Below are 12,113 nucleotides of genomic sequence, written 5' to 3' on the forward strand. Positions count from 1 at the left end.
CCTCCCTAGAACTTGACAGTAGTATGCCGATGTCTTGTACTAATCATTTATAATGCTCTTTTCAGATATCAACAAGTTTTTGTAGATGGTACGTATTGGCGGCTCAACACCAGAGGTTGCTCACATAAAGGAAGCAGACTACTACACTCCGCAAGAAGAGTTTAGGATTGACAAAGATGGTTCTCCCACTCTGCTTAACTGCCTCATGTACAAGCTCTTTTATTATAGATTTGGTTCAGTCTACACCGAGCAGAGTGAGTGTATATTTGTTTCTACAATTCTGATAGTTGTATATCTCAGTTTGAGAAATCATTTGTTTGTGAGGGTGTGAAGAAAACTGCCGGTTCACCTTACTTCTCCACAAGACAGTCAAGCAATATAAATAAACACACCAGAGTCTTTAGTCATCAAGGAATATATATTCCAGTCAAAATATATATAAACACATACATACATATATATATATATATATTTATATATATAAATAAAATTGTTTCCTCACCCCGGATACCCCGTATGGGTGGTAAATTCTGCTCTAACTCGAGCCTCCTACCAGAGACCTGGGAGTTTGAGCACTCGCCTCAAGATCTTAGCTGTTCCCAATAGCGCACTTTTCTGCAACTTACCTGAGTTGATTGTTGTTGGTATTTGAGCAAGCCACATTTTATGCGCCGGTGTTATTGCCCCCAGTGCCCCCTATGTACATATATATATATATATATATACCAACAACAATCAACTCAGGTGAGTTGCAGAAAAGTGCGCTATTGGGAACAGCTAAGATCTTGAGGCAAGTGCTCAAACTCCCAGGTCTCTGGTAGGAGACCCGAGTTAGAGCAGAATTTACCACCCATACGGGGTATCCGGGGTGAGGAAACAATTTATTATATATATATATATATATATTCCAGCGTAAGTATATACATTGTATATACACATGAAAGCAAATGTGTGTGCAACAATTGCCAGTCATTGAGAGCCTGCGCTGCTCTTCTGGAATAACCTAGACAGGCTTTTATATGCTTCTTTTCGCGGTAGGTTCCGGCTCTTGCTTATTGCCTCTAGACATCTTCCTTTGTGATGTAACTCGAGTATGTGACTCGGCTGTCGTATCTAAATCATAATTGGGTCAGTTAAGCTAAGCCAAATGTAGCTGAGCGGACTCACTTTGTTTATAACAACTGGGACGGTCCTGTTGCCGTGCCAACTTGATTCTGTTAGCGAGCTGACTATTGCTTTGGCTTAAAATACATGCCACTACTTCTTGACCTTCCAGTCAGACCGTTCGGTGTTGGTGCTCGGCTGGCTGTCACTACAATAGACAATTAGAATGTGGGTTTATCTCTTACAGAGAAAGGCACTATTTTGACAGAGTAGGTGAAATATCAGCAACTCTGTGATGCTTACAATTTTGTGCAGTTTGTTATGACATTCTCTGCTTCATCTTTTTTTGCAAATTTGTAGCCAAGCCATGAGGATACGATAGAGTACGTAACGCCGAGGCATACACCACAGAGCATTGGATAGTTAGAATATACCAAGTGAAAGACTTGGTCAATTGAGGCGTATAGAGAACCCATCAAACCTTTTGTATAGTTTCTCAGTCTCATGCTAGTACATTCTTTAGCTTACATAATGGCTCAGCTATAGTGATACAGATGTCTCTCAGAGATGCATAGTATCTGGTTAGATTCATGTCATGGAGAACTCTTTATAGCCTGCTAGTAACTTTCCTGAATGCATGATCAACCTGTGATTTGTAGCATCAGTAATGATACACTATGCTGTTTTAACTTAGTTGTACAGTTCAATAAAGCCTATGCATTCCTCGGTGGCCTTCATTGTATCAATTTTGTTTGAGTCTAGCCAGTGGATGGTTTAAATATCAGATATTTGATACCAGTGCTCAGGTATCAGTTACTGTGGATAGACAAAAAGCAGTTTATGAAGGAGTCCTTAGACACCTTCAACTTGAATATTGTTTGAATAATCTCCTAGTGAACACCAGGTAAATGAATCTATTGATATTTAGCAGGCCAATAATAGCTGAATACAAGGTGGCCAAAACTAATGATGTTTAAGCAGCTATGTTCATCTCTATAGAACACAAATTCATTTCATCTGACCTCAAGATAGGCTGGCCTCCCACCTTCATCATAAACAGGCTGTATAACAGACTAGTTTTCTAGGTTAACACAGGTTCATAAAGACATTTACATGGGTTATTTCTGTGGTAATAAATCCCACCTAGCAGTAGGTTACTACTGAGAACAGGTCAGCTCCATACCACTATTCACAGATCCTTACGGTTTACTGTTCTACTGTTAGTCTTGCTGTATTTGAGTAGAGAAGACCATCTAGAAGCTTCCATTTCTATAGAACACTTATTTTTATTAGGGGGTTGACAAGAATAAAGAGCTATTTACTGTAACATATTTATCACAGATTATAAACTAAACATGGTGGAGTTGTGAATACCTAACATAATCTGCTAATTGTTTAGAGAGAGTCTGTTCTACAATGGATGGAAGCATCAACATGTCAGAGCTTTGAGCTTGTGAGTAAGGACTAATTGTTGTCTACTCTAATACTTGTACTATGATTAAGTACTAAAGGTATAGTTTACTAGCTGATTCAAACTCCATACATTGTATCTATTAAACATCAATTTGTGATTATTATCATTATAGACCCAATTGCACTATGAATGTAGTAATGCTCATTCACTTGGTTGTGGACGACCGGATCTATAGCTGAGTATGTCCTACACAGCTAGCTGGCCAACCGACGGATAGAGGGTCAGCCAAAGAGACTTGGACCAGACCAAGACTAGCAAAGGCTGGGTCGGGTGGAAGTATGACCGGCTTGATGCCAGACAGTGGAAAACAGACTGGCTGGCCACTGAGCTGGCACCTGGAAGACCAATCAAAAGATCGCCAGAAGAAGGCCATCCTAGTGATTAAATCGGAGCCTAAACCTCCTGCGATATAAAAGTGACAAGACGATTGATAGCCGGGCAGAGCATGGAAGATGGCAGATCACTGTATGCACAAACATTGACTGTATCTTTATATACATTCGACACTCCTATACCTCATACCTCCTATAACGTAAATTCTAGATAACGTATAGAATCTATGTGAAGTTTTTGCTTCGTACTGCGTAAAAAATTCCATATAATGTAAAGTGTCTAGTCTGAGGAGTTCTCAAATTCAATTTGATTGTTGCTCAATCTCGCCTCGGCTCTTCCGAAAAAAAATGAGTTGCGTAAAGTGTTATAACTACATTTAGTATACACGCAACTTTTGCAACATTCTAGTTCGTCATGATAGATCGTCAGATGTGTCAGCAGAAAAGAGAGCCGAATAGCTGCGCAATTGTTCCTAAACACAAAGGCGATTGATTGGTGCAGGAGTTACAGCGTCGGTCTACCAATTGGAATGTGACGAGTTGGAGTATCATCGACAGTTCTGTTTTATCCTAAACTTGACCCCTGTGTACAGATAGACAACAAACAGTTAGTACTGCTTTTCATAGTAAACATATTTTTTGCTTTGCTTTATTGTAGTGTATAAAATATTTGTTATCAGTTTTACTTTGCAGAATATACTTTGCTGTTCAAAAAAATAAGCAAATCATTGTAAACGATCGTCGAAGGTATGCGATCCCCATCAAATTACTGTAAAAATTACCACAATCATGGTCAATAATAATAGGGAGATTGATCAGAAATATGAAAATAGCTGTCGATGCAAACCAATAATACTGCAGTTACGGTACAGCCCACAAATTAATGGAGTGGTGTCAAGTTTTTCATTTTTGTTTAGCCAGAGGCATGAATTTGGAAAGATCTTGGAACGGATTATGCATATTCCATGTATCTTACTATTCTTATATCGTAAAGTCCCTATAAAGTAAGCGTTCCCGGAATGAATTATTTACGTTGTAGGAGTGCCTACTGTATTTATTTATATAAATATATCTATACCTCTCTACTCGATCAAGTGGTTGGTTTATTGGATAGCAGTAAAAGGTTGGCGGCAGTTCTTCAGCAATAGTATGTCTCAATGTATATATATATATTAGCTTAGTTCACTTTCATGTTACACAATTTATCATTATTGAACCGCCTGCGGTATAAATGCAACAATGCTCATTCACCAATGGTGGCTTGGTGCATAGTTCACAGCAAAATCTTTTTTGATTTAATTACTCAGAAGATATATATATATATATATATATATATTTCTTTTCTAATCAGGAGGCTCATATCAATATAAAAGCCATGTTAGAAGGCTCTGAAAAATTAGCTGTTCAGGAAGCCTCCATATTCTACATATATATAGAATATAAATATATATATAGGCATATAAATATATTTATATGTAGCCTAAACCGAATTAAACTTATATCGCACACAGAAATAAAAAAACTCCTTCATTTAAAATGGTAAATGTTGTATATGTTTATTAAAATTAATTTTCTGTACAAAAACCTTTTTATTACTTGTGTAATGCTAGACATTGGTCTAGTTGATAATAAAGTAACTGATTGTAGGCTAAACATAGATGTACCACTCAAGGAAGTGAATAGAGCTAAACTATTATTTTAGTATAAAACTGATGTTTATACGCTCAGGTCTACATTGTTACCTGTTAAATGATTGGTTGCCAACAGGCCATGCTCTGATGATACTGGCTGCATTGATATTAACAAAAAAACCTTTGTGTTAGCGATAGATTGTGTCCGCGAAGCCATTACATTAGCTACGAGTGTTACAGCTTGGAGTTCTAGCACTTCTACACTGAATGAGAAGTTATACGGTATATAATATCTTAAAAAGATCATTTATGAGTGACGTTTGCTCTCATCTACAAACCTGACTAAAGTTGATATGCCATTTGCTGATCTCACCCAAAGTTCCACCATCCTTCTATACAAGTGACTAAGGTTAAAGACTGCCTGGTAAGTATTAAAGGTTACTAATTTTGCTGTACCACGATGTTCTATGAAGGTTAAGGTGAACTCCATAAAAGACAGTTTTTCTTTTTTTGATAAAAAGACAGCTGGTCTTTCTGCTCTAGTCATGCACAAGTGTTTGCTTCGGTAAAGAGGTGGGATGTTTTGGTTGATTATTCTCTAGTTCTATTCAGTGTACCACTAATTAATATACAGTATTTGATCTGGATTTTGTGCTAACAACCTAGCATCCGTCCTTTCCAGCTTGTTTGTTCCTTTTGATACTTTATATATTGATGTCTCTAAAATGAGTTTGAGGTGACCTTCATAGAAGGATCATGAAATACTGAGAATACCAGATATTATAACATATTTATCTGGTTTGAAAGTACCATATGGTTATCTACAGTACTCTGTTGTAGAGGTTGACATAGTCACAGTGATTTTTATTCAGGAACTTATACTTTTACTTTACTGCTCGGACTTACATATACATAATATCAATAGCGGGTGGAGTATTGACTACTTATCTATATCTTTATCTATAATATGGCTATTCAACTAATTATAATTAATTTTAAATTGATACGGAGAATAAAAAAGTGTCAGCTAAAAATCCACACAAATTTTGAATGAAAATATTGTAATATAATATATCTAGGGTATAGTTTGCCTTATCATTGGTTGAGTCAGTGAGACAGACAGAATTTCAAGGGAGAGTCTACTTAGGTGTGGGCGCTCAAATAAAACTAATGTATTTGCTTCACTTTAGGTAGAGTGTGAGTTTCATTCCCTGTAAACCATTCCATAAATCCTTTACACATGATAGACCTCTTGTGTTTATACATGTATTATTACCAATATACGCAATTTCTATCCTTTACATCTCACACTGCACTGGTTCATAACTTATTGTTCTTATTTGTATGCCTTGGCTTACATTCAGCATTCTTGTTCACCTATTTGCCTTTCATACAATAATCTGAAAGTCTGGCGTTTAATTTGCTTGTTCAGAAGTTTGAAAGCCTCTTTGTATTACTACTAACCCTGACGCAAACCTAAATCCTATTGACGCTTGCTTCACCATGCAAGTCTTCAAAGGGCTGTTTTAAACACAGCCTCATATATTTAGCTTTCATCAGATGAAAGCCAAATACAATGTATATTGGCTAAATTTTCAAATTAAAGGCCAGGCTTTCATCTGAATGCCTGGTGTTTAATTTAATTGTAGTAGCAATTACTCAGTGAGACTGAGACTTTATGTTAAACCCAGGCCCGTATTTCCTGGGGCAGCTGGCCGGCTGAGCCGTCCCGACTTTTTAAGAATTTTTGGCGGCTAAGTACAGTCAAACCAGGATAACTCGCCCTCGGATAAAATGTAAAATTTTACCACGAACACTTGGTTAACTCGAACGGGTTTGTTCGGTCCGTTCCCACGCAATGATAAATTGCTTTAGATAACTCGACCTCAACATCATTAACTCGAACAGTTATTTGCCCAACGGCTACGGGAACCGTTTTTATTGCTGTAGAGTATCACTTTATTCCAAGCCATATACGGTAGATAAACGTCAACTTTTAATAGTTCTTGGGCGTCATTATTATCATCATCGGCAAAATATTCTTGTTAACGAATTTTATAAAGGTTTGCAAAACGTCAAGTTTTAACAAACATTTGCTTGGCAATAACCCACGAAAGCGTAGAAACCTTAGGATGAACTTAAAATAAAAACGGCAAAATTTATCTTTGTTGAAATGCTCAAAAGAAAAAGATGTATTGTTTCTGAGCGTTTCAACTGCGGTCAAGTTTAGCCTAATTTAATCCGAAAACGTCCTGGCAGTCACATCACCTAAAACAAATAAATCTCAACTAATAGAAAAAATGTTTATACTTTCTGATAAAAAATTTTTAAAACTTCACATGAGATGCCCTGTTGAGGCCCTACATAAAAGAAACTGTTGAGGGGCTGACAAACCCTCCAAACCCCCAGATGCTCATAACTAGTCGCCTAACATTAGCCGCCCCAACTTGCTTAGCCGCCCCAACTTGCAACCAGGGAATGCAGGTCTGGAACTTAAACCAGTGAGTGCATAGTGATTGTGTTTAAGACCGCTTGTAAGTAGGATGAAGTAAGAGAGAGGTGCATAGAAGTAGGTTAGATTGCTTTTAAGACAACATCTACTATCTAACAAATACCACCTGTGCACCCTCATTTGTTTCTTCATCTGTAGTGCTTATGCTCTATATTCAGATGGTATTTGATTGAGTTGGTAACAATGCTTATTTTACTGTTAAATGATTTATTGGTTTATTAGTGTGATGATTAGATTGAAATAAATATTGTAAGCAACATGGACGGATGCTTACTGCTAAGAATGAATGGGAATGTAGAATAAGAAAATAAATTCTGCAGCAGTCCATCGTAGATGCCTATTGTATTACCAAAAGACAACTTCTAATGAACCAGTGTAATAAAAAAAGTGGATGACAAGTACGACACCGAGTTTCCACCATTGTCGTCGCAGAACAAAACCCTTAAAATGGAAATGATAGCCCTGAAAAGGGCTGAGGTGGTTGGCGAGACTACTGGCACTCAAAAATCGATTTTGACTGGTGAGTCCAGTAGCCCGAGAGGGTCACTGTCGTCCCCGATAGGATCTACCGGTGGGCGAATGGTCTTGGACCCCACTTCATGCTTGTAAAAGCGAATGAGCTGTCAATCAGTGTGTACCCGTATTTGTAGACGTCAGCATGCATAAGAGAGTTGATGACGTCTTTTCTAAGCCTATAATCTGGCAGCTTCAAATTGCTAACTCAACGGATCTATATTACGTTCATCGCAATTCAGACAAATTTGAATAGTCATTTATAAGACGCACGCTTAACACTTGTCCAATGTAGAGAGTATGTATGTGTGATACTAGCAATTTTTTTATGTTAACCATTTATCACCATATTGTTATAAGATTTGCATGTTACTATACAAACACTAAAAAAATTATTAATACTCGTATTGCGTGATTAGTTAGTGACAAATGTTATCGTTTTTGTATTCGAAATATGTTATTGTGGAATTGGTTGAGCTGATTACTGTGCAGCCAATCAATTGTAGATTTTTTCTTGGGATTGCTATATAACCTGCCAGTTTTATCATTGTTGGTGTGTTACTGCTTAGTACTGAGATATATAACACCGATAAAGATACTGCATTCTTTACAAATAAGCTCTGCTTGAGTTTCAAAAGCAAATAGTGTATAACATTCTTGTCACTGTTTCTGACTTTAGCATTGTGATATTAGCCAGCGTATCATAGCTGCATTCACTATAAGTGCTATTGACCGAACATCAAGAATTATTGCGCTTGGCTTGCTAGGGTGTGATAGTTGAGAAAAGACACCATCGAGTCTGTTTATCGGCTCACCCACGAGTCTGTTATCAGCTCACCCAGGAGTCTGTTTATTGGCTCACCCACGAGTCTGTTTATCGGCTCACTCTCGAGTCTGTTTATCGGCTCACCCACGAGTCTGTTTATCGGCTCACCATCGAGTCTGTTTATCGGCTCACCCACGAGTCTGTTTATCGGCTCACTCTCGAGTCTGTTTATCGGCTCACTTTTGAGTCTGTTTATCGGCTCACCCACAAGCCTGTTTCTTGACTCATCGAGTTTGTGTGAACTCGCTCTTGAGTTGGGAGTTGTCTATCCTTGTCGAGTAGAATTTACTTCACTGGTGGCAGCAGTGGGAACTTTCTGCTAGAGCAATCTAGACGAACCCATAATGTCTACACGCACTCGATGACAGAGGTTAGAAAAGGAAAGGTTAGAGAAAGAGAGGCTAGAAATGGAACGGGGGTGTCGTGACCATTACAGTGGTGATGAGAAGGAAATAGGGCAACTGCACACGAAGGCAGCTGTCCCACCACATCATCCAATCCCCGCACCCACATTTGATGGAACAGAAGATGTAGACACATTCATCACTAGCTATGAAGCCATTGCTAAACATAATAGATGGAGTGATGCTGAGAAGAAGCTACGTCTGCGGCTATCCCTAAAGGGCCCTGCTACAATGGGAACTACTGGCGACTCATGTGAGGAAGTGTACGATAAGCTACAATCGCAGTATGGACTCACTACAGATATGGCAAATACTCTTTTGCGGGGGTTGAAGTTAAAACCTAAAGAAAGCGTTCATAAATTTGGGGAAATAGTAATGACATTGGTGAAAAAGGCGTACCCAAATTTAACGACTGATCAACAGGATCAGCAAGCGAAACAGGAAGTTCTGTGTGCAGGGTCAACAATGCCACAATTGGCATGAACATTACGGTTGTCACCACCAAGTTCTCTCGCAGAGGCAGTAGATATCATCCATAAATATCGCTCAATGATGACTGCCGATGTAGGGATCCACTGGTTAGAGACAGAGGACGTCCAAGACCTGAAGAAGCAAATAGAGCTGCAGGCTGAAGAGTTTCACAACTCTCAGAAGGAAATGCTGGATAAATTTGCTTCCATGCAAATGGAATTAACCCAGAAATTGGTGGAATCACAAAGGCAGTTGGCAACCTCCCAGCGTGAGCTGTTAAATGGACTGGCGGCCAACCGGAGGCCTCGAACCACCAAGGACATACACTGCTACAATTGTCAGGTTTTAGGACATATTTCTCGTGACTGCAGGCAAAAGAAGGCGGGAAACGAATCAGTTCAGCAGTCATAGGCCCCGGACAAGCTGAACCAAACCTGAGGAGTGACACATTAGTTAGTTTCTGTCAACCTTCCGAGGCCACATCGTATTATGTTCGGGCTCAGGTAGGAAAGACAAAATGTTCGCTTCTTCTCGATAGTGGTTGTTTCCGATCCATAATTCCTAAAAGAGTCCTACAACAGCTACCCCCGTCTTCCTTCACCCACCCCATACCTTTTGAAGGCCAGGGTGTGCTTGCAGATGGCCAACGAATTCTATTGGAAGGGACAACAAAAGTCACATTGAAGTTGGGCAATGAAGTATTTGTAACGAACTTCATCATTGCCGAAATAGATAACCATATCCTGCTGGGTTTTGACTTCTTCAAGAACTTTAACTGCCAGATTGATTTCAAGAACAATCAGCTGGTTTGCCAAGGACAGAAGATCGATTGCTGTGCTGCCAACGGAGAGCCCTTGCAGGTCAAGGTCCAGGCCAAATACACTACATCCAAGCCAACCCGTAGTGAGAAGCTCGTTCAAGCGAGGTTGAATCGCATTTGGAGGCATGGGGCAGCATGTATAGAGCACACTGGCGGGCTGCCAGGGCTAGTAGTGGCCTCATCCATACATCAACCAAAAATCAAGATGTCTGTATACGCATAATGAACTATTCAGATGCAGAAGTTGAGCTGAAGTCGGGACAGGTCATTGCAAGCTGTTCCATGGTCGGGGCGGTGGAAGGTAACCTAAACATAGGGCCGACCAACGGAACGCTTCCAGAAGACCTTGATAATGCTTTTCAACAATGGTGTCATAGGTTGGACGATAACCAATTAAAAAGGGCAACGGGGTTATTGCAGAAAAATCAGTCAATTTTCAGTACAGGCAAGTATGATCTTGGAAGGACAGCTGTTGTCCAGCATACCATTCCTTTGGTTAGAGATGCACGGCCCATCAAACAAAGGCCTTACCGGCATGGCCCTGTTCAAGAGGCAGAAATAGAGAAGCAAGTGCAAGAGCTCAAGGAACATGGCCTAGTGAAAGAGGGCCATGGCGCTTGAAGCTCCCCAGTTGTGTTGGTGAAAAAGAAAGACGGCAGCTGGTGCTTCTGTGTGGACTACCGTAAGCTGAACGAACTCACCACCAAGGGTGCATACCCCTCCCTAGAATTGATGATAGCTTGGATGCCTTGGGTGGTAGCAAGTGGTTCAGTACTCTAGATCTTGCCAGTGGCTATTGGCAAGTGGAGCTAGAAAGTTCTGCCAAGGAAGCTGCCGCTTTTACTACTAGATCCGGTCTTTGGGAGTGGCAAGTTCTTCCTTTCGGCCTTCCCTCAGAACCATCTACATTCGAACGGTTAATGGAGACAGTTCTACGGGGCTTGCATTGGCGCCCACTGTTGATCTACCTAGATGACATAATTGTGTTCTCTGCCGATTTTGACACTCACCTATAACGCTTAGAAGAAGTCTTTCACAGACTCAAGGCTGCCGGATTAAAGCTGAAGCCATCTAAATGTATGCTTTTCGGGGAGAAAGTGCATTACCTGGGGCATGTGGTGAGCGCCGATGGGGTGGAAACTGATGCGACCAAAATTGAAGCTGTTAGTGAATGGCTCTTGCCCAAGCATAAGTCTGATGTCAAGGCCTTTCTGTGCACTTGTGGGTATTACCGCAGGTTCATTGCAAATTATGCAGAGCTATCTCGACCACTCAGCCAGTTGTGTTCTACCCGAGCAGAATTTTGCTGGGACAACGAGTGTCAGCATGCCTTTCAGACTCTCAAGAATCATCTGACAACTGCGCCGGTGCTGGCCTATCCAGACTTCTCAAAACCATTCATTCTAGAAACGGGCGCAAGCCAAGTGGCTTCCGGAGCGGTCCTGGCACAAAAACAAGATGGTCAAAAGAGAGTAATTGCATACTATTCTAAAATGCACTCACCGGAAGAAGCGAACTATTGTGTGATGCGGCTGGAGCTACTGGCTATTGTGAAGGCCCTAAAACATTTCCGTCCGCAACTATATGGACGGAAATTTGAGATACGCACTGACCATGCCAGCTTGCCATGGTTACTGCGAGCTTCAACGCCGACAGGTCAGCTAGCCCGATGGTTCGAGGTACTCTCGGAATTTGAATTTACTTTGAAGCACCGCAAGGGCTTGAAACATAATAATGCAGACGGACTAAGTCGGCAGATCTGCCAAGATTGCAAGCAATGCCAACGCTACCTTGTCTCAGGAGCATCCCAAATGCAGCCAGTACGCATTGATGCAGTATCCGCTCGTCCAGTGGGACGGCAAATTGAGTTGGCTCAGGAGTTGGATGAGCACATTGGGGATGTGTATCATGGGGTGCAGGAACAGAAACCCCCTGCAGACCGGTACTTAGGATGGCAGGCAGAAAAGCTAGTTAAATTATGGGAGCACCTAAAATTAGATGAATCTGGTGTGCTGCACGTAAAGTT

At 40.5% G+C, this 12,113-nt stretch overlaps 1 pseudogene; it reads left to right on the forward strand.

Moving 5' to 3' along the window:
• Positions 1–1,571, forward strand: part of LOC137394334 (dolichyl-diphosphooligosaccharide--protein glycosyltransferase subunit STT3A-like) — a 61,784-nt pseudogene extending 60,213 nt beyond the window's left edge.
• The last annotated feature ends 10,542 nt before the right edge of the window (positions 1,572–12,113 follow it).

The sequence above is a fragment of the Watersipora subatra genome, chromosome 4 (genome assembly GCF_963576615.1).
Source record: "Watersipora subatra chromosome 4, tzWatSuba1.1, whole genome shotgun sequence".
Classification (NCBI taxonomy): domain Eukaryota; kingdom Metazoa; phylum Bryozoa; class Gymnolaemata; order Cheilostomatida; family Watersiporidae; genus Watersipora; species Watersipora subatra.